This window comes from Megascapheus bottae, chromosome 5 (genome assembly GCF_031878675.1).
Source record: "Megascapheus bottae isolate mThoBot1 chromosome 5, mThoBot2.hap1, whole genome shotgun sequence".
Taxonomy (NCBI): domain Eukaryota; kingdom Metazoa; phylum Chordata; class Mammalia; order Rodentia; family Geomyidae; genus Megascapheus; species Megascapheus bottae.
The window spans coordinates 5,919,404-5,942,489 of record NC_143513.1 but is presented as its reverse complement, the minus strand read 5'-3'; positions in this window follow the sequence as shown (position 1 = coordinate 5,942,489).

Here is a 23,086-nt window from a genome sequence, read left to right as displayed (position 1 = left end):
ATTGTAGTTCATCCATGCTGAAGAGGAAAAGCCATGTGGAAAACTTCTCAAGCAAGTGTTTGTCTTAGATTAATTTCCCTGGATGCTGAACCGAGGGTGATGAGTCTGGAATGGTGTTTTATTTAGAAGTAAGCTGTGAACAAGCAAGGAAGGCAGGCCAGGTCAGGAGCTATGTGGTTTTAGTTGAAGACTAACATTAGCTTGGCCCACAGGGAGCTCTAAAGTTTGAGTAACACCACAAAGACAACTTACCTTGAGGGGAAGAGGATGGGGTTATGTCTGCCAATGGCAATGATTCATTGGCTGCAAGAGGCAGTCATACTGGGGAATACCAGGTCTGTATGAGTTGGCATTAGCCAACTCACACAACAATTGGAGATGGGTATGCCAACTGGTAAAGAGATTCAAGATAAGGTGCCAGAAGTGACCAAAATCGGGCCAGGTTAAATTGATGGTGAGGGAATCAAAATGGCAGCGGTCTTACTCAGTCCTCACAGAATCATTTTTCTAAGTCTACAAAGAAGAAGTGAGCAAGAGAACCCACTCACTGTTCCTCCTCTGAGAAGACCACTTATTGAATCAGAGTCCCCGTTAAGATCTCACTTTACCTTAATTAAGCCAGAAGGCTCCATTTCTGTGCTGGGTGCTGGCATGGCTCAGCAGTAGAGCACTTGTATAACATCTTTGAGGTCACAGGTTCAATCTCAAGCACTCTGTGGTAGAGGTAGCAGATACTAAATACCCTGAGATCCCTGTCTCTATCTGTGGTTGCCACCATATTGGTTGTTAGCTTCACCATAAGAATCTTTGGTGATAGAATTCAGTCCACAGTAAATGGTGAGAAAGCTGCTGTCTGTGTTGATAAAGGCAGTAAAGATGAGCAAAGAGAAATGTTTTCTCTCCTAAGGTCTACTTATTTAAGATCATGAGGATTCTGCCATTCTTGCTGAGCTGAGGAAAGACAGAATAGAAAGACATAGGTTGAAAATACCAGCGGTCATCAATGGGAACCCCCACAGTGGTGGTCAGGTGGGAGAGAAGTGGGAGGCATTCAGAAGAATTGAGCTTGGGATGCAGGAGGGGTGGCAGGATGTGTCACAGGAGAGGAACAAAGACACTGTAAGACTTGTTGTATAGTCTGGCTTGAGAAAAAGGAGAAGAATTGGAGATAAGTTCACTTCAGTGGCCTTAGTTCCTGTAAGCTTGATATTAAATTAAGACACAAAATTTAATCAAGCAATTCAACAAACTAATTATGCTTTCTTTTCTTGTATTAAAGGGACGGCCACTTCGTCCAAACATGACGGACGCATGTCACTAGTATGGGGAGGCCAGAAAAATGGGCCCCAAATCTCTAGGTTATATTGCTTAAACATTTAAAGAGAAACATGTAGAGAATTATGTAAGATGGGAGCTGGGAGTTTGGCCTAGTGGTAGAGTCCTTGCCTAGCATGCACGAAGACCCAGGTTCAACTCCTTGGTACCACATACATAGAAGTGGTGCCGTGGCTCAAATGGTAGAGATCTAGCCTTGAGGAAAGCCCAAGGACAGTGTTCAGGCCCTGAGTTCAAGCCCCATAACTGGCAAAAAAAAAAGAAAGGGAATTATGCAAGATTGAACATTACCCTCATTACCACCACTGTAGAAAGGAGACAATGATGCCTGTAATCATAGCTACTCTGGAGGCTGAGATCTGAGGATCAAGGTTCACAGCCAGCCTGGGCACAAAAGGACCTGAGACTCTCATTTCCAATTAACCTCTAGAAAATGGGAAGTGGGGCTTGGCTCAAGGGTAGGTCAGTACCTTGAGCTGAAGAGCTCAGGGATATGGCCCAGGCCCAGGTTTAGGGCGGTGGCCTTGAGATGAAGAGCTCAGGAACAGTACCCAGGCCGAGTTCAAGCCCTATAACCCACAGAAAAGAAAGAAAGAAAGAAAGAAAGAAAGAAAGAAAGAAAGAAAGAAAGAAAGAAAAAAAGAAAGAAAGAAAGAAAGAAAGAAAGGAGAAAATTAAATTTCATGCCTCACATTCAACAGAGATGGTAAATGTATTTTCTCTTACCCTGTTCTATTCATTCGGAATTGCCCTATGCTCATTTGTAGGGTTTGACCAGTTGATCAGCAGGAACGTGTCTTGCCATATTTCTACTGCCTGTGGACAAGAAAATGCCTGGACAGGGGCTTGTGTACCATGAAGGTTGAGATCTAAACCCAGAAAGAAAGAAAGGAGAGGAAAAGCATCAAAAGGAATTGATAGGGCCACATTTTTCATCAATTGATTTCCAAATTTTTTTGCACAATGGCTGGAAAATAAAGACCTACCAACTTTTAAGATCATGGGAATTCTGTTATTCCTGTAAGTGAAGGAAAGACAAATGGAAATACATAGATTTAAAAAAAAAAGTAGGTGATTAGCCAGGTGCCAATGGCTCAAGCCTGTGATTGTAGCTACTCCTGAGGCTGAAATCTGAGGAACGAGGTTCAAAGCCAGCCTGAGCAGGAAAGGCTGTGAGACTCTTTTCTCTAAATAACCACCTCCAAACCATAAGTGGAGCTGTGTTTCAAAATGGTAGAGCACCAGTTTTGAGCAAAAAGAATTCAGGTATAGTGCCCAAGCCCTGAGTTAAAGCCAGCCACCAAACAAACCAAAATGAAACGATACAGAAACAAAATCAAAACGAAAACTGAAGTGGTAATGGTGGTAAAAATCCACAGAGTCAGTAAGATATTCATACAGGTTCCTAGATACTGGGCTAGGCCATTCATGGTGATGAGAAAGTGAGCAAGTGCCTTGGTTGCTGTTGTTCCATAGGTATTCACAACAGACTGAGCTCTCGTATAAAACCCAGGAATCTCAATACGATGTGGCATTTAGAATCCACAGGATAAACAGTAGTTAATTAGATAAAGAGAGGATGGAAGCATTCCAGACACACAGAAGAGCAGGAAGCATAAGTAAGCAGAAACCCGAGAAATATGAGTGAAAAGAGAAGGAACTCAGTATATAGGAAAACAAAAGAAAGAAACAAATGGGCAGCATAAAACAATCAAATAAGTAAACAAACAAACAAAAAACCCAGTAGGCACAATAGAGAAAAACAAAAAAGCATGGCTGCAGTACCTCAGCTATCCACTGATGGTCAGATCAAGGACTATGGGACACAAATGGAAGCATTTGAAACCATGACACAGGAGTGACAGAGTGAGTGATGCAAGGCAAGCTCAGAACTGCTCCCCCCCAGCAGATAGTATAGAACTGGGGAGCCTGCCCTAGGGTGGGGCAGTCCAGAGGAGGCAGATGTGAGATTGTGGTGCACAACAAGCCAATCAGGCATATGCCGTCCATCCACCTGACTTGTACCATTCTGGACTTGACCTCTCAACACTGAAGCTTTCTCTAGAACTGTGGCCCTTCTCCAAGGACAGACTGGTCTACAAATGTCTCGGGAGGGTTATCACTCACAGGTCTACCCTGTAACCTTTTCATCTTGTTTTTCTCCTAGTACTATTCAAAATCTGTTTATTCGTAATTGAGGAATGGACTTGGGCTCACACAAACAGACTTTAAAAGCAGAGACCTGGGAGCCACCAAGCTTGACCAGAGCCATCCATTACCCAACCGGCCCACAGGAACAAACAGGATGAAAGAGGAAATGTATGGCCAGAGGCCTGGTTCTGAGCTGGAGTATTGGAAAGCAAAGAGATGACAGATGCCATTGCTTTCTGCCAAAGGTCCATTCCAACCTCATCAGGACACTCAATGTGTTAGGATGAACTTGCAACAATGACAATGAAAACAAAGGTCGCCTGCTGGGTTGAACCCAGGTTCCCCAGGCTAGAGTGTGGTTTGGGCCCTGGGTACACCAGCTGCTGATGGTGGGGCTTCCCTTCCCTCCTGTCCTGCACAATTGCATGGATATCAGGGGATGGGCCACCCCCCTCTAGTGGAGCTGAAGCATGAGCAAAAGCAGAGTCTTAGCCATCACAGCAGAGGCACTGCCAACAAGTATCCCCCAGGTGTGGGCAAACAGAGTCAATGCTGTTCTTTATTGAACCTGGATAAGGCAAGTATACCTCAATCTGCAAGTGGTTACAAAGAGATATGGAGTATATCAGGTTGCCAGGGAAAGGATGGATGTCAAAAGCAGCTCTATGTTGGGCCCCTTGGAAATTTCCTACTGGATATCATTGAGGCTGGCTTGGTGGGCTAGGAGTGTGGTTTCAACATGCAGGGCAGCCTTGGCCCCAGCGGATCTGGGACTTGTTACAGGCAGAATGGAGTGCTTTCATCTTTAATAACTGTTTATTAACACACACTTTGCACTCTGTGGTCCTCTTGCCTGGATTTTCTGGTCACAAATAGAGGGCAGATGGCATGCCACCAGGCTTCACCTAGCTCAACTTTTACTCTAACGATCTCCAGATCACAGGATGGAAAGACATTTGCTACACTTATGTGGCAGTCCCAGGAGGTGTGCTAGGAAAGTTCTGGAATCTTTGTCTTTCATCCACCTGTTGAAGGGCTGGGTTCATGCTCCTTACAGACTTGCTCTAAAAGGAGCTGATATTCTGCCATGGGCTGCCAGAAGCATCTGCCTCCTGCAACACTGGATATGGCATTGGAGAGAATTTGCATGGACACCTGTTCCCAGCTACAGGGTGAGAGCCAGAAGGGGATTCCGCAAAGCCAGAGCTGGGCCTGCCAGGAAGAAGACTGAGAGCCATAGGCAGTCCAGCTGCCGGCTTAGCTCTTTGCTTTTCCTATCAGTACTGCTTTGCTGGAAGAGATAGGAGAGAGGACATGCCATCTGTGGATAAAGGCAGCAAGGACACGCGGGCGCTTAGAGTTACATAGTGATGATAGCGCGACCAAATAAAAGGATGAGAGCAGAGTAGATAAGAGCTAGGGTCAACGCACTGCAGTGCCAGCCACACAGGGAAAGCCACAACACGGAGTCCTTGTAGACACGAAAAGAGGGCATGAGTTAGGATATGGGGACTTCTGAAAAGGACATGATTGAAAAGAATTCTGATAAGAGCCTATCAGAGAGGAGCAAGAAGGGTCCAATTTAGACTAATGATGTTATCTCCAGATGAAGTTATCTATTTAGCCACAGTCAGTGACCAGATGAAGAGAATATGTCAATATTTGTAGAAAGTCTTAGACATTCTTAGGAATAGTGTAAGAAACTTTCTCTTGACATTTTTCACTCATTTAAGGTTAATATATACAATATTTTTCTCCTAGGACTCACAATACCCTCTAGATTTTTCTGCATATTTTCATCAACATCACAATTTTAATAAAAAGAAAGTAGCTGAATTCTCCTGAATTTGAAGAGGTTCTGATATCTCCTTCCTCCCTCTTCTTCAAATAAGTTGACCATTGTCACTAAATTCAAAAGGAAAGCACCAGCTATGGAGACAAGGGAGTTAGCAGCCAACAACTAAGTTGTTGTCTCAAGATGAATACCTTGTAACTGACTTAGCTCAAAGGTGAGCAGGCCCTGATCATAGCATCACTGGAAGATAATGAGAAATAAAGCAAGTCACATGTGTTCTGGCTCTGCTTTGCCGTTTGTGTAAATGGCCTCCTTATGTTTCTCTGAGTTTCCTTCTCTTATGAGACCACCATAGAGAATAAAATAAACCAAGAAAATAACTAAAATTATAGATATTATATATAAATGAAATAAATATATCAAGAAAACTCCTAGCACTGGGTTTGGTACAAAGCTATCACTTCCCCTCCTTTCTCCCAGCTTGGGACCTACCTTTCTGCTCTGGTATTTTCGAATGTGAGTATCTTACTCTCTTTCTTGACATCAGTCTACCTACTTTAATGAATACTATAAAAATCCCTTTGTTTTGTCTGTATTATGTTTCCTAAAGGCCGATCCTGATCCAGAAAATTATCATCTCTGCTCTACTTCACAAATACAGAGACCATCCTCACATAACTGACCAATTACCAGAAGGCTGGGGGGGCAGCTCTTGGCCAGAAAACATGCTCACCAAACCCTCCTTTCCACCTGGCCTTCCTCAAAACAATCCTTGGCAATTCTTAAGGCCCAATCCCAAAGTTTCCTTAGGCCTCTTGGTGGTTAATGATCATTGATCACTATAGCGTGACTGTGTGGAGACTGGCTGTGACAGAGCACATGTGTGTTAACTTTAGTATAGATAAGCACTTGGGAGATGGAACGAGGGATTCCTGTGATTTCTGGGATACCTCCCTTTGCTTCCCTCCATCACAGACGGCCTTTGCCCCGAGCTTTCCTGCTTGTATTGTTTGACTATGGCTTGAGTGTGTCTCCCACACCCCTGGTTGATGTGCCCAAAGCTTGTAACTAAGAGTGCTAGTGTGGTGCTTCCCTTATCATGGCTTCCTGTCTTGCCAGACTATTCCTGCTATGCTGCCATTCACCATGAAGCAAGCAAGCAAGCTTCCGAGGAGGAGAAGCCTTGAAGAGTCAGGACCAGACACTTGAGCCTGCAGAACTGGGAACTCAATAAACCTCTATGTAAACTGCTCAGCTTGAGTTATTTCATTATGGTAACTGAAAATGGACTCTTAGATATTCAAGAGTAAGGTGGCACAAAGGAGAGTCACAAATGGTACTTTTCATTACACATGTCACTGTTGTTTGGATAGAGGATATAAATGATGCCAAAACTTTGCTACATTTAGAAAGAGCAGCAGGCACTGGTAACTCATGTTTAATCATAACTACTGAGGAGGCTGAGATCTAAGGGTCACAATTCAAAGCTAGCCAGACAGATCTGAGACACTAAAATATAATCAACTAGCAAAACACAGAAGTATAGGCAAGGCTCAAGTGGCAGAGCATCAGCTTTGAGCCAAAAAAAAAAAAAAAAAGAAGTGAAGCAAGAATGCAAGGTCCTGTGTTCAGGTCCCAGTACTAGCAAAAAAGAAAAGAATATGTTGAGGTCAGTTGAAAGAGAAGGAAGGCAAGACAGATACTAAAAAACACATATAGAGTGGGAATACAGTATTAATTGAAAACACAATTGCATAGAGTGTTAGAGTAAATGAGCCAATTCAAGTCTGGAAGATGCATGAGTCAAGGAGAACATATCAAGATTGCAGCAGAGGGACGTGTACTGTATAATTTACCGAGATTGAAGATACTCACAGAAGAAAGCCAAATCTTTATGTTTATACAAGAGGGTAAAAGCCAGAAATGGACATATGGTGTCCTTGGGGATGAGAGAAGACAGATGCAAAGTAAGTTCTGTTCTTGCCATAACAGGTGATCAAGAAATTTATAATTTGTGAATTAATAATCATGACAACTCCAAGACCAGAGAGAAAACTGTCACAGAATTTTGAAGGCCATGGCAAGAGAAAAAAGATCATCCACCCTTGGACTTTGCAAAAGTCAAAGTTTAACACCTGGTAAACACATAGTTCTCTTAAACCCAGACACTCGGCTGATTTGGAACAAGTGTCCCTTTGGGGTCGTGGAGTCTCTAACCCTCCGCCTTTTCTCTCCAGTCAGGACACCAGAGGCAGTTCTTAAAGGACTTGAAAAGTAGCCAGACTGTCATTTAATCATGACATGATGGAAAAGGAGCAGGGGAAGACTGAGGTGGGGGCCGGTGCAAGGGAACTTGCCCCAGGGTTTAGAAAGGATTGAAAAAGCATAAAGGAAGAGACAGGAAGATAAAGCAATCACAGAGGAAGCAATATGAAGAACCCCAAAATGGAGTACTTTGTCATTCCAGGTTAATAGAATGAAGAAACATCAGCAAAAATATTTTCATCCGAGATATTATTATTTTTCATTAAATAGCCTATGGGGATGGATGAACCCAGATCTGCAGCTGTGGTAGGTAACATCAGATGACATCAAAGTACCTGAGCACCTGTCAAGATCACAAACCCTAAGTTTAAACTAAAGCAAAAGAAGTGATATCTAAGAGAACTGCTTGATAGCTACAAACAAAAAGAGGGTAGTAGCAAGGACTGAGGTTGTAGCTCGACTGGTTTTTCCCAAGATAGCCTTTGCATCCGGAGTTGTCATGTTTAGAGGCATGCACCACAATGCTGGGATTTTTCTGATGGTTTTGTGAACCAGTACCTAGTAGAACTATTTCAAGTTGATTCATTCAAATTATATCTAGAAGACTGAAACAGATAATATTTCAGCTGAGAAGTCCTTAGTTAGCGTTATCTTGGCAACGTTAGTTTTTGCTAATAGGACCCTACTGCCCTGAGGCTGTTAAAAATTATAAAAAGGTTATATGCCTTAATATCAGCAGGTTATTGTATATAAATAAGGCTTGTATTGAGGTGCTATTTGCTGAGACCAATGGCACTGACAAATGCCACAAATGACCCCTCAAATCCAGCTCCTTCTGATCTACCTACAACAACATGGGTGGATCTCCTCCACAGATGGATTTTAGTAATGAGTGAGCCAGGATTGACTGCCTATAGTATCTACAATGGAGAGTAGGGCCCTGAAAGTTCTTGGAAGCTTCCTAGCTGAATTCTTTAAGAAGCCCAAACTGTTAAACAAGACCTGAAGTCACAAGGAAGAATACTTTGACTAAGCTATGGTAGATCAAAGGAAGGTTTTAGTGTGTCCCTAGATCTCTGTGAGCAGTGACTAGTTGCTTGGCACCTGAGATATTGTCACTACTATTGCATAGACTCGCCCTTCTGAGACACCTATAGAAAACACTGCCTACATGTCAGAACTCCAGGATCATGGAAATAGGAATGGAACTGAATGAGAAGACAATAGGAAATGGGCCTGGGCAAAAATGTTCTCCAACAGCCACCAGTGGCCCACACCTGTAACCTCAGCCACTCGGGAGGCTGAGATACGAGGACGGAGCAGGAAAGACCATAATCAAAAAAGCTTTGAGCAAAAAGACTCAGGGATAGTGCCCAGGTCTTGAGTTTAAGACCAGTCTTAGAATACACGTACACATACACATGCATGTGGGCGCGTGCGTGCACACACACACACATACACACACACACACACACACAAATTTTATCAGCTTTCATACCCAGTTTTCTTCCCTTTGGAAGATCTAATATTTCCTATGGGTGAAAACATTGGAATTTTTCTTTACCATTTAATGGTTAGTTGGTTGATGTTCATCCATTTTTAAGTTACTTCTAGGATTTGTGTGTAGATGCATGCATATACATATATTGATTTTTGATATGAATACATTTTGCTTCCTCACAAAGTCAACATACATTATTCAACATTGCTTTTGTAATTCAATCTTCTTCTATAAAAGGGAAGAAAAAAAGAATTACCTTAGGACTAACACAAGACTGAGAAAACTTATACTCAAAGAAAATAATATTAGGACATAAATTAGATGTGTACCGGTAACTCAACATACCTGTCAAATAAGGCAGACTTACTTTAAGGTAAGTCATTTTGAAAGTGACAGAGCATCAGATTTAGTTACTGCAACTGAAGAGAAGGTTACACTTGAAGGCAGATCTGTTGCAGCTGAGGAAAGAAGGTATATATGTATATATACATAGCTACATATATAAGCATGTATATGTATATTCATATATATATGCAAAATAGATAGACAGGTGAAAGTACAACGTAAAAACAATTACAAAACAAATTTATTTTTTACTTTTTTTTTTGCCAGTCCTGGGCTTGAGCTCAGGGCCTGAGCACTGTCCTTGGACTTTCTCAAGGCTAGAGTTGTACCACTTGAGCCTCAGCACCACTTCCAGTTTTTTTTTTTTCTATGTATGTGGTACCGAGGAATTGAACCCAGGTCTTCATGCATGTTAGGCAAGCACTCTACCACTAGGTCAAACTCCCGGCCCCTATTTTTTTTACCTTTTTTTTTAAAAAAAAATTGTGCCAGTATTGGGGCTTGAACTCAGGTATTGGGTACTGTCCCTTAGCTTTTTCACTCAAGACTGGCACTCTAGCCATAGGAGCCACTGCTCTACTTCTGAATTTTGATAGTTAATTGGAGATAAGAGTTTCAAGGCCATTACTGACAGGATAGATCTCTGCTTCCTGCACCTAGGATTAAAGGTGTGGGCCATTGGAGTCCTGCCGACACTATATAGAAATATGTGTGTGTGCGTGTGTGTATGTGTGTGTGTGCATATATGATTTTTTTGCCTGTCCTGGAGCTTGAACTCAGGACCTAAGCACTGTCTTTGGCTTTCTCAAGACTAGAGTTCTGCCACTTGAGCCATAGCACCACGTATGCGGTACCAAGGAATGAACCCCAGTCTTCATGAATGCTAGATAGGCATGCCTAGAACTAGGCCAAGCTCCTGGTCTGGAACTATATTTTTATCAATATGTTTCTTTCTTTGTGCTGGGATGACAAACTCTATTACCTTTCAAAATGAAGCAAAACCTAAAATTTTATTTGCTTCAAGAAAATATTGGGATTTCTGTATCTAAGTCTTTGTAACTCTTTTGAAAATAGATGCAAATAGATACCAAACTTTCAAGGAGCCAGCTGGAATGCACCATTAAACTTTGATTTTTTTTAAAAAATCTTCTAACCACAGTAATGGGTACTAAAGAAATCTCAACACACAATGCAGAGCCTTTGTAGGCAACCCTGCACAAGGAGACAAACTCAACAGCAAGTTCCACTTTGGTTTTGTGGTGTTGTCATGCTTACCAGTCTGGAATGTGTGCCATCCACCTCTAACATGGAACATTGTTGAATCTAATGATCTCTGGGGCTCAGCTGACACTGTAACCTTAATTAAGCTAATTCTGGTCTCTTCTTTGGGAGCACAGGAGGATCAGCCAGCATCTTTGAATGGTTGAGAGGCCCTCCAGGCCCTGAAATAGAAGTCTCAGTCTCCATTATGGAGTGATGTGACCAAAGGAGGGACTCAGCAACCAGGGAGATCTTCCTTCCTTCCTTCCTTCCTTCCTTCCTTCCTTCCTTCCTTCCTTCCTTCCTTCCTTCCTTCTTTCCTTCCTTCCTTGTTTCCTTCCTTTCTTCCTACCCTCCCTCCCTCCCTCCCTCCTTCCTTTCTTCCTCTCTCCCTCCTCCTGCTCTTCTTTCCCTCCTCTCTCCCTCCTCCTGCTCCTCTCTCCCTCCTCCTCCTCCTCTCTTCTTCTTCTTCTTCTTCTTCTTCTTCTTCTTCTTCTTCTTCTTCTTCTTCTTCTTCTTCTTCTCCTTCTCCTTCTCCTCCTCCTCCTTCTTCTTCTTTCCTCTTCTTCTTCTTCTTCTTCTTCTTCTTCTTCTTCTTCTTCTTCTTCTTCTTCTTCTTCTTCTTCTTCTTCTTCTTCTTCTTCTTCATAAATACTAGAGTAGCATTGTGTCCAGGACAGGGAATGGAACCAAGAGAGCTGTTTTAAGACGGAGTATGCTGAACATCATAGGTTTACTGAAGGCAGGAGTGTATTCTTGTCATCACAGAATTCCAGGATCAGAGATCCTTCACATGAGACTACAAGAGCAACCTAAAAGGCTATTTATTCAATGGAGACAGCTATTTGTTGAGTGAAGCACAAGCAGGAGGATGTAGGAATGAATCGATGCTCACCTTCAAGTTAATAAGAAAAAAACGAGATTGGGAGGAGTGAAGAGTTCAGAATGGGTAGGCACAATTAAATCCTTAACCACAGAAGGTTGGGAAGTCCCAGAGAAAACCCTCATGTGCTTGCAGAACCTGCACATTATCTCTTTCCTAGTTGGAGGAGGCAGGCATCTTTGGCAGAAGAGAGAATACACAAACTTTCTAGGGATGAATTTGCTGCATGCTGACTCCATCCCGATGGACATAGCTGAGCCTCTGCTGATCTCCCTGGGACCAGTGTCTGGAGTAGTTCAGGACGTGAAAGCAGCAGAAACTGTGAAGCCATCTTCATACTTCTCAGCCTTGGGGACCAGGTCTAGGATACTTCAGGTCACTCTCTCCAAAATGATCTGCCTCATCCTGTAGATTCTTTTTAGTTTGTCAGTGAAAAGAAACTATTACAATTTCTTAAACCAATTTTCAACTCAATTTGATGTCTACAATACAAAGATCAACCTTTAAGATTTTCATTTTTTTTTCAGTCATGGGGCTTGAACTGTAGGCCTGAGCACTGTCCCTGGGCTCTTCAGCTCAAGGCTAGCACTCTACCACTTGAGATACAGTGCCACTTCTGACTTCATTCTTAAAAATGTAAAGAAATGGTCTTTCATAAGGGTTGCTTGTCTATTTTTTCTTTTAAACATCTCTTGATAACTCATTGTTTCATCACCCCAGCTTAAACAATTTCTACCTTTTCAAGTTTAGTGTTTATAAACCAGAATTTAAACTCAACTTCAAAACTCAGCACATCCCATTAACAGCATATAGGTAGTGCATCAAATTCAAATCTCAGGGTATTTTTTAAAAAAATATTCCCTGAGATATCTTTTAAAAAGAAAGAGAAAAAATGTCAGAAAATTTACTCAATTAGGTCCGTAGCTCTGCCCTTCTGCTTTCTAAATTTATCTGCCAGTATTAGATGAATTTGCATACTCTTGAATAAATGCCACTGAAAGAGGAAAGTGGTTTCATAAAACTACTTATATGCAGATCCCTCCTAAAATGCCCTGCGAATAGCTTTTATTAAGCAAGATTAAAATTGCTCATTATCCCAAAATAACTCAGGTGCATGTGATGTAAAAAAAAAAGCACACACCGTAATCAGTTTGACATTTTTGGAATTTCGAAAGGTAATTAGGCTCTCCTTCTTGGGAAAAAAGCCTGCTATTGTGAGCAGTGCCAGTGACGCGACCCACAGGCCTTTCACAGATCTTTAACATACATTCGCTCACATCTAAAGTGACTGAAGCTGGTATGTGATCAAATACAGGGTTATTTGGCCTTTAAAGGGAAGAGTGATGACACCCCTTGGAGGGATTAAGGATAGGCACATGAGGGCATCTGCATAGGTGGCTTCACTGGCCTGCCCCAACTCTCTGTGGCTATGTGATGAGATTTGTAGCATGACAGTACTCAAACCAGATCTAATTCACATAGGATGTGGCCTCTGAAAAACTAGAGTGATTCACCTGTCTTAGTATTCTCGTATGTTCAAGAAGGAAATAACCTTGTACTCAGCCCTTGAGAATCTCTGTGGATGCTACTGTCATCTCTAATTCCTAAAAAGAATGAGAGTCTTTGGTACTCTTTAAAGTGTCCCATTTTACATGATCAATTACTTTTTCTATTAGAGAAATTATTGGCTAAGCACTGGTGGCTCACACCTGTGATCTAGCTATTCAGGAAGCTGAGATATGTGGATTGAGGTTCAAAGCCAGCCAAAGCACGAAAGTCTGTGAGATTCCTATCTTCAATTAACTACCCTAAAAGCCAGAAATGGAGCTGTGGCTCAAGTGGTAGAGCAGTAACATTGAACAAAACACTCAGGGACAGTGTCCATGCTTTGATGAAGTTCAAACACTAGAACCAACCCACCCACTTCCCAACTTAAAAAGAAAAAACACAGAGAGAGAAAGGGGGGGAGGGGGGAAGGAAAGACAGGACATGTGAAGAAATGCATTCATAACAACGATAAACAACTTGAAAAAGCTGGTAAAATAGTAAGAAAGATGTTGGCACATAATTAACACCAAACATACCCTACAAGGCAGATTTCTTTTGAATGTCTCACAAGGCTGTGGTGAGAATGCCAGGGGTTACCAGATAATTTCTAGTAGGTGTGCACTAAGCACATTGTCCTCTTTTATTTTGTGGGATTTATTCCTCACTCTGAAAATCCTGTGAGTAGGACATATAGATCTTTCTAGGGAATTGAAATTAGTCAAAAAGGCTCAGATATAAAGCTTCTCAGTAGGAAGAATTCCTGGGACCTTCTGATCAACAGCAGGTAGGCAGGTTCTTTTAGCCATAGAAAAATCATAATCTCAGTCAAATGTTCAAAGGTCCCCTGAGTTTAAAAAGCAATAAGAAACACTGGTCTATTGAACATCTGTTTAACAGAGGTGAGTGGTAACATGCTGGGCCTTGACTCACCAAACTGCTGCGTGGAAGCTAAGAGGAAAGTTGGGCTTTGGGGATGAAAACCTGTGTATTCTTCTCACTGTACATGGTTCAGGGGATGATTTTATGTACTGCATACAGTCTTCCAGTTTCCATCTCAGTGCATAAAGATGCCCTGACTTTTTACCTCCTGGAGCTTGAACAGATGCTCAAACTATCAGATAAAAATTCTATCCTGCTTCTGGCAGATAGAAGAGGAAATGAGCCACTGAAATATACCAAAGGATCTTCCTCCTCCTCCTCCTTCTCCTCCTCCTCCTCCTGCTCCTTCTTCACAGCCTCCTCTTCCCCCTTTTGTACAAAAACTTGAACTCAGGGCCCCTACTTGGCCTAAATGGTTCTGGAGAAAGAAAATGACAAACTCTAAATGATTTTTGTCATCCTGTCCACTCTTCAGCAAAAAGGGATCAAGTGAGAAGCATTTGTTAAAAGAAGTTTAAAGAAGAGTAAATAATATACTATAGGGCAGACATTTGGATCTGCATAATGATCAGAATTTTATTGTAGAAGGAATAAGTTGGGACAATCAATTTATATTTCTCTTCACTAATGGTAGAGCTTACAATTGGTTCAAAATACAGCTAATATAAACATTTATTTTATATAAATATTTAGTTATAAATAACATGTACTATTATATTTATGTATATATATAGAGATGTATTCCCATGTATAAGTAAAGTAAATGAATGACAGCAATAATGTAAGAGTAAAAAGAGGGATTAGGAACAGATTGGTCTTATAAGTGATGCCCATTTTATACGAAGGAAGTGTATTTGGATTAATTGTAAGTGTAATAACTACATGCCAATATTTATTTCATCACTACAGACATAAAAAAACCAGAAATCTAGAATTGATATGCGAATGTAAAAGAAACAGATAAAATTCTAAGTTAAACCCACAACAGGTAGAAAAAGAGTTGCAGATAAAACTAGAAATAATATTCACTGGCAATAGAAAACAGTAACATGCCTAGTATATATTAACCCAGCTACACCAATAACCACTGAAATGCCTGTGGTTTAACTACCAAACACAATATAGAGATCAACATAGTGGATTTAAATAAAAAAATCAAAATTCTATTATGTGAGGCTCATTATAAAAAGACTGAAAACACAGAAATATATGTAGGCTTAAGGTAAAGATATGAAGAAAGAATGACTAATATAAAATGGGAGTCATTATATTAATTTCTGATAAAGCAAGAATCAAAAGTAGAGCAGCTGTCAAGGAAGAACTCACTAACCTTGAGAAAATGCCCCAGGTTGCTGAAGACCATAATGTGTCAAAATTCCTACAGAGATTAGACAATTACGAATCCCTTTCAAAAAAATCAAATAATCTCCCAAATAAAAAGTACCAGGCCTAGATGATTTCATAGGTGAGTTACACTACATTTTTAAGGAACAAATAATACTAGTTCACAATAATATCTTCCAGAATGTAAAAACAAAAAAGTTTCTTTAGTGCTCAGACTGGCTTTGACCCTTGATCCTCAGATCTTAGCCTTCTGAGTAGCTAGGATTACAGGCGTGAGCCACCACACTGTGTTTTATTACATAGATTAATATGTATCTATGACATACAAACCAGAAGCCTAATTTTAATTATGTTCTAAAATCTAAGTAGCAGTGATTGCATATACAGATTCCCTTCTTGAATATTTGTTTGTTAATCACGTCATTTGAAATATGATGTAAAAATCAATGCTAATAAAGTCTTTAAAAAATTCTAAATAAATGCATTACCTGAATTGTGAAATGGTAACCATTCTTTGCAACACCTAAGTAATAACAATAAAATTATATTTTAGAAAGGTATAAATACTCAAAAAAGTTTCTTTTTATTCATTCTATGAAACCAGAATTGCCCTGATACTAAAATCTCACAAAAGAAAAATGGAAAGGAGAAAGAAAAAGGAGAAAGTAAAGTGAGTGAATTAAGAAAGAAGAAAAGGAAAGAGGAAATGAAAAGAAAACATAAATATCAATGTAAAAGTCCTCAGCAAAACAATTATGAGCAAGTAGCAATACAGGCTCAACATAATAATTTACATGCCAAGGGTTGTGACATATTCCTGTAATTCCAGAACTTTAGAGTTTATCTGAACTCATCTGACTACCCTGTCTCAAAAAAGAAACAGTATAGATGAGCTAATTTATGCAAAAGAACATTCTTCAATGATATAGAGAAAAGCAATCTGAAAATTCATATTGAATAATATATGACCCGAATAGAAACACAATCCCCAGCAGAAGAATAGTGTTGTAGGAATATCAATACCAAACTTCAAACTCTATTACAAAGCTGTAGTAATACAAACAACTTGGTGCTGGCACAAAAGTAGACTTGAGGACAAATAGAACAGAATAGAGATTCAGAAATAAACCTAAAGATCTATAGTCACCTAATATTTGATATGGGATCCCAAAACACAACATGGAATAAAGACAGCCTCTTGAATAAATGGTACATAGATGATAAATAGATAGATAGATAGATAGATAGATAGATAGATAGATAGATACATAGATAGATAGGCAGGCAGGCAGGCAGGCAGAAAGATTGTAGAATTGGCTATATATATGCAGAAAACTAAAGTTATAGCCTTATATATCACACTGCACCAGAATCAATTCCAAATGGATCAAAATCCTCAATGCAAGGCCAGACACCTTGAAAATATTACAGCACTTTCCAAGTAAATATCCAGAACCACACAGATCAAAGAAAGACTGGATTGATGTGATTACATTGAACTATATGGCAAAGGACATAGCTAACAAAATAAATAGAAAGCCCACAGAATGGGAGAAGATTTTTACTAGCTACATATATCCGACAAGGGCTTCAGATCCAAAATATAGTTAGAATTCGGAAAATTAAGCTCCCCCAATAAACCCTCAAAGACCTATCTGATAAGACACTACTATCCAAAATCTCCAAAGAAATCATAAAGTAAACACTGACAAAATGGACTATGTATCATTTTACTTAGTAAAAAGTATGAGAAAGAAAGTGAACGAAGAAGATGAAAACTGTCAACAAAGCGTATAGAATAGTTCTCAACATCAGATGTTACTATGGAATTCCATAGAACACAAAGAGAGACAAAGCCTTTTGCACCCATTAAGAGGCAAACTCAAAACACTGCTAGCAGGATTTCTGGCAGAACTAGGCAGCTGCAGGAATTCTCACCCATCAGGGCTGGGGATACAAAATGGTACAATAATTTTGGAAGACAGTTTGGCAATTTCTTATAAGATGAAACAAACTCTTACCATATGATCCAGCAATTATTCTCTTTGGTCTTTATCCAAATGAGTTGGAAACTTATGTTCACACAAAATTCTGCACACACATGTATATAGCTGCTCGATCTGTGATTGCCAAGGCTTGGAAGAAGCCACGATGCCCTTCCCTGGGTAAATTAATTGAAAAAACAAAAATCGGATACATCTCAGATCATAGGTTACCATTTAATACTAAGAATAAGAAAGCAACCAACTTGTGGAAAGGTATAAACTTCAGTGCATATTGCTAAGTCTGAGATGGAAGCACATAGAATTATTAAATTAGTCTTGGGTTCAATAGTACAAAATTTTTATTCTCCTCTTGTGTGTGTGTGTGTGTGTGTGTGTGTGTGTGTGTGTGTGTGTGTGTTTTGATCTGGTGCTTACCCTCAGGGTCTGAGTGCTGTCTCTGACCTTCTTATGCTCAAGGCTAGTATTCTACCCTTGAGCCACAACCCTGCTTTTGGCTTTGGCTCCTTTGTTGGTGGTGGGGGAGAAGATCCTGCTTAGATTGGCTTAGAACTGAAACCTTCAGACCCCAACCTCCTATCTAGCATTATAAGCATGAACCATCTGTGCCAAACTTTTCCCTTTATTTTAGTAGGCCAAAATCTAGTTTTCCTACACTTATAGTAGCAAGAAAATATGCATTGTGTGCACAAGTACGCATATCATCTGTGTGTGTGTGTGTGTGTGTGTGTGTGTGTGTGTGTGTGTCTGTCTGTCTGTCTGTCTGTCTGTCTGTGTGTGAATGCACACAGTCTTCCTGGTCTTCTAAGTTGCAACGGGAAAAACAGCATGTCTTCCAAATTGAGTTGAAACAGAGAGTTAATGGTTCTAGAGAGTTCTCAAGGTTGGGAACTGCCCAGAGTAACAACTCCAAATGACTTAGGAAGAAGGAGGAAAACTACGCTGTTTTTCCAAGCCTTTCAGCTTTTAGCCTCACCCAGGAATCTCATTCTAGACAGAAATAGGGGCCCAACTTGAATCCCTTGCTGGTCAATTTCCATCATCTGTGTCAGAAAGTCTTGAAATAGAAATCAAGTTCATTTGCAGGAAAGCAGTTACATTCTTGGAATAACTCAGTTTTGTGGTCCAAGATTCTTACCTGCTAGAGTCATTTGTAGGAATCAAGAAACTCAGGAGTTAAGTAATTTTCCCCTATTGGAGGAAGCTGACTTTTGCCAAATGTCTTTTGGGAAAAGAATGCTGTTAGGCGATTTTTGTGAGGTAGGAGGATATAACACTCTTGCGGTAGAGATAGTTGAGGAGGGCTGGGTTGGAAGGCTACAGTGCAGCTACCCTGGAATATTAAAACATAGGGGATTAGATTCATTTCCTAAGGCTGCTGTAACAAATTACTAAATCAAATAAAACCTAAAAAACTAACAACCTATGGTAGTTTAAACAATATAGATTTGTTGTCTCACAGTGGGAGAGATGAATGACCAAAATTATCTTTGCTGAACTAAAACTAAGGTGTCAATAAGACATCTCTGTTTTTGAGTCAAAAAAGAAATTTGTTGTTATTCGTTTTCTTGATCCTGGCCATTCTAGCTGGAGTGAGGTGGATCTTAGTGTTGTTTTGATTTGCATTTCTTTTATGACCAGAGATGTTGAGCATTTCTTCATGTGTCTATAGGCCATTTTTGTTTCTTCTTCAGAGAAGACTCTCTTTAAGTCTTTGGCCCATTTTTTAATGGGATGGTTGTTACTTTGGAGGTTAGTTTTGGAGTGATTCAATTTTTTGAGTTGTTGATATATTTTAGATATGAGGCCTTTGTCCATTGTTTGGTTGGTGAAGATCTTCTCCCACTCTGTAGGCTTCCTGATTAGTTTACTAGCTATGTCCTTTGCCATACAAAAGCTCTGCAGTTTAATGCAGTCCCACTTATCCAGCCTTTCTCTGATTTGTTGTGATTCTTGGTCCTTATTAAGTTTTGACCTGTGCCAAGGAGGCCTAGTGTATCTCCTATTCCTTCTTGTAAAGTTTTCAGTGTGTCAGCTTTTACCTCCAGGTCTTTGACCCATTTGGAGTTAATTCTAGTGCATGGTGACAAAGAAGGATCCAACTTTAGTTTTCTGCAGGTGCTTAACCAGTTCTGCCAGCACCACTTGTTGAAGAGGCTATCTTTCTTCCATTCTATTTTTTTGGCTCCCTTGTCAAAGATTAGGTGGCCATAGGTCTGTGGTTTAATGTCTGGGTCTTCAATTATATTCCATTAGTCTTCAGGCCTGTTCTTGTGCCAGTACCAAGCTGTTTTGATTATTATAGCTCTGTAATACAGTCTAAAGTTTGGAATTGAAATTCCTCCAGTGCTGTTCTTTCTGCTAAGAAGTGTTTTTGCTATACGGGGTCTTTTATTATTCCATAAGAAATTTTGGATTGCCTCTTCTATTTCTTTAAAGAATGTCATTGGGATTTTGATGGGTATTGCACTGAATTTGTAGATAGCCCTTGGCAAGACTGTCATTTTCACAATGTTGATTCTTCCAGTCCAGGAGCATGGGAGGTTTTTCCATTTCCTCAGTTCTGCTTTAATTTCCTTTTTCAGGGTTTTAAAGTTTTCATCAAAAAGGTCCTTTACATTTTAAGTTAAGGTAATTCCTAGGTACTTTATTATCTTTGAGGCCATTGCAAAAGGAATTGCTTTCCTGATTATTGCCTCGTTCCTCTCACTGTTGGCGTAGAGGAAGGCAGTTGTTTTTTGAGGGTTAATTTTATACCCTGCTACCCTTCCAAAGTTTTGAATCAGCTCAAGGAGCTTGGGAGTAGAGTCTATCCCTTGGGAGTAGAGTCTATAGAATTCTCTAAATACAGAATCATGTCGTCTGCAAAGAGGGATAGTTTTACTTCCTCTTTCCCTACTTGGATCCCCTTTATGCTTGCTTCTTGCCTTATTGCACTGGCTAGGAATCCTAATACTATGTTAAAGAGGAGTGGAGAGAGTGGGTATCCTTGTCTCATTCCTGATTTTAGAGGGAATGGTTTTAGCTTTTCACCATTAAGTATAAAACTAGCTGTGGGTTTGTTATACACAGCCTTTATTATATTGAGGAATGTTCCATGGATTCCTAGTTTCTCCAGAGCTTTTAACATAAAGGGGTGTTGGATCTTGTAAAATGCCTTTTCTGCATCTATTGAGACAATCATGTGATTTTTGTCCCTGCTTCTGTTGATGTATTGAATTATATTAATTGATTTGCGTATGTTGAACCAGCTTTGCCTCCCTGTGACGAATCCAGTTTGATCATAGTGTATAATTTTTTTGATGAGTTGTTGTAGACGGTTGGCCAGTATTTTGTTGAGAAGTTTTGCATCGATGTTCATCAAAGAAATAGGTCTATAGTTCTCTTTCTTTGATGAATCTCTGTCTGGTTTGGGGATGAGAGTTATACTGGCTTCATCGAATGAGTTTGGTAAAGAACCTTCATTTTCAATTTCATTGAAGAGCTTGAAAACTAATAACAACAGATGCTGGAGGGTTGTGGCCAGGAGAGATCACTACTACACTGTTGGTGCGAGTGCAAACTCATTCAACCACTATGGAAAGCAGTATGGCAGTTCCTCAAAAGGCTAAACATAGAACTCCCCTATGACCCAGCAATTCCACTACTTGGCATTTACCCAATCATCCAGAAACAAGAGCATACTAAATCCACTAGCACAATGATGTTCCTGGCAGCACTATTTACCATAGCAAAGATATGGAACTAACCTAGATGCCCCTCAGTTGATGAGTGTATCAATAAATGTGATATTTATACACAATGGAATTCTATGCTGCTGTCAGAAAGAACGTCATTGCCCCATTTGTAAGGAAATGGAAAGACTTAGAAAAAAATCATATTAAGTGAAGTAAGCCAGACTGAAAGGAACTTAGGCTCAATGGTTTCCCTCATTTGTCATAATCAGTAGAAATCTTGGGCTCTCCTAGCAGAGATATGCAATAGAGCAAAACCTTGATACATAAGGCCATATAGTATGACTCTAAATGAATGGACCTCTAGGATATAGAAACAAAAGCCATATAATGAATGCTTGTTGTCCTTAAGGTACTATGTTATCTCTCATCTCTTTTGCTATCCCTTAGTTATCTCATATTTTTACAGTATCTCACTTTGTTATCTGATATATTGGATATATTTGTATTTGGTTATTGGAAATTGGATAGGGAAGGGGGGAAAACAAAACGAGGGGTGGGTGGGGTGGAGGGAAATGGGGACTAAGACATGTGAAAGGGAATCAATGCATGTGAATTAATGAACCTTCTATCTGGTAAATATCATGTAACCCTTCTATTCATTACAATAAAAAATATATGAAGAAAACATGCTATTAAACATTAAAAAAACTGACGTGTTGACATGTTGAATTGAAAACCTTTTTCTTGTACAACTACAAAGGCAATAAAGGCAATATTTTGTTATTCTTCAAGTTTCTAAAACACTGTAGTAGATGAAAGATTAAAAATCCTTGTCCATAGTTTTATAGAAAAAAAAGAAATCTGTATCCTTGTCTTTTCCACACTGGTTTCTTGAGTCCCTTCATTGGCTAGCAGTTCTTCATCTTCTGGACCTGTAGATTTCTCCCAGCTGATGAAATAGACCTGACTCCAACCTCAGACTTCCTCTGCTATGTGACCTGGTGATTATAGCAATTGTACCCTCAGAATCCTAGTAACCTTCCCATCCCAAGACCTCTTCCTTCCTTCCTTCCTTCCTTCCTTCCTTCCTTCCTTCCTTCCTTCCTTCCTTCCTTCCTTCCTGCCTTCCTTCCTTCCTTCCTTCCTTCCTTTTTTCCTTCCCTCCTTCCTCCCTCCCTTTCTCCCTTTCTCCCTCTCTTTCTCTCTCCTCATTCTTTTTCTCTTTTCCTCCCTTCCTCCCTCCCTCCCTCTCTCCCTCTCCCTCCTTCCCTCTTTCTTTCTTCCTTTCTTTCTTTCTTTCTTTCTTTCTTTCTTTCTTTCTTTCTTTCTTTCTTTCTTCCTTTCTTGTCACTGACTGTGCTTGAACTCAGGGCCTGAGCCCTCTCTCTGAGCTTTTCAACTCCAGGATAGCACCCTACCATGGTTTACTTCCAGTTTTCTGGTAGTTAATTGAAGATAAGTGCCTCATAGAATTTCCTGCCTGGGCTAAGATCTTAGCCTCCTGAGAAACTAGGATTACAGGGGTTAGCCACCAGCTACTGGAATCATCTCAAGACCTTTGACCTGACCCTATCTGTAGCTTCCTTTTTATCCTTAAAGGTCAATGCTGGTGATTAAGCTGCCAACATTTTTGGAGCCATTATTCAGCCTACTTCTTGGATGAATCTAGTATTTAGAGATGCATAGATCTAAGGACATATCTCCAATTGATCAGGGAATTTGCAAGGGAAGTGTGACTTCTATGAGATTACAGGGTGGACTAAAGAAAATCATGACTTGATACTCTTGTTCAAACTGGCATTTTGCCAGAAGTCCTTAATTTAGTCTTCCTATGAACCACAACCACTATATTAACAAGTTTGAGTGTGGCTTAGAACAGAAATATAGAATTTGTCTAGCTACTGGAGTACACCATCAAAATGCTCTATTTCTTATCATCTGATCCCCAGGGGGAAAAAGGGCTGCCTCTTCTAAAATTGACAAAAAGGAAAATTGGAATAGTGGTAGCTGGGGATATAGTTCCATGGTAAAATGCCTGCCTATTATTTACATACTCTTGAATTCTGTTCCCAGCCTTGCTAGGAAGCTGGGAGGAAGAAG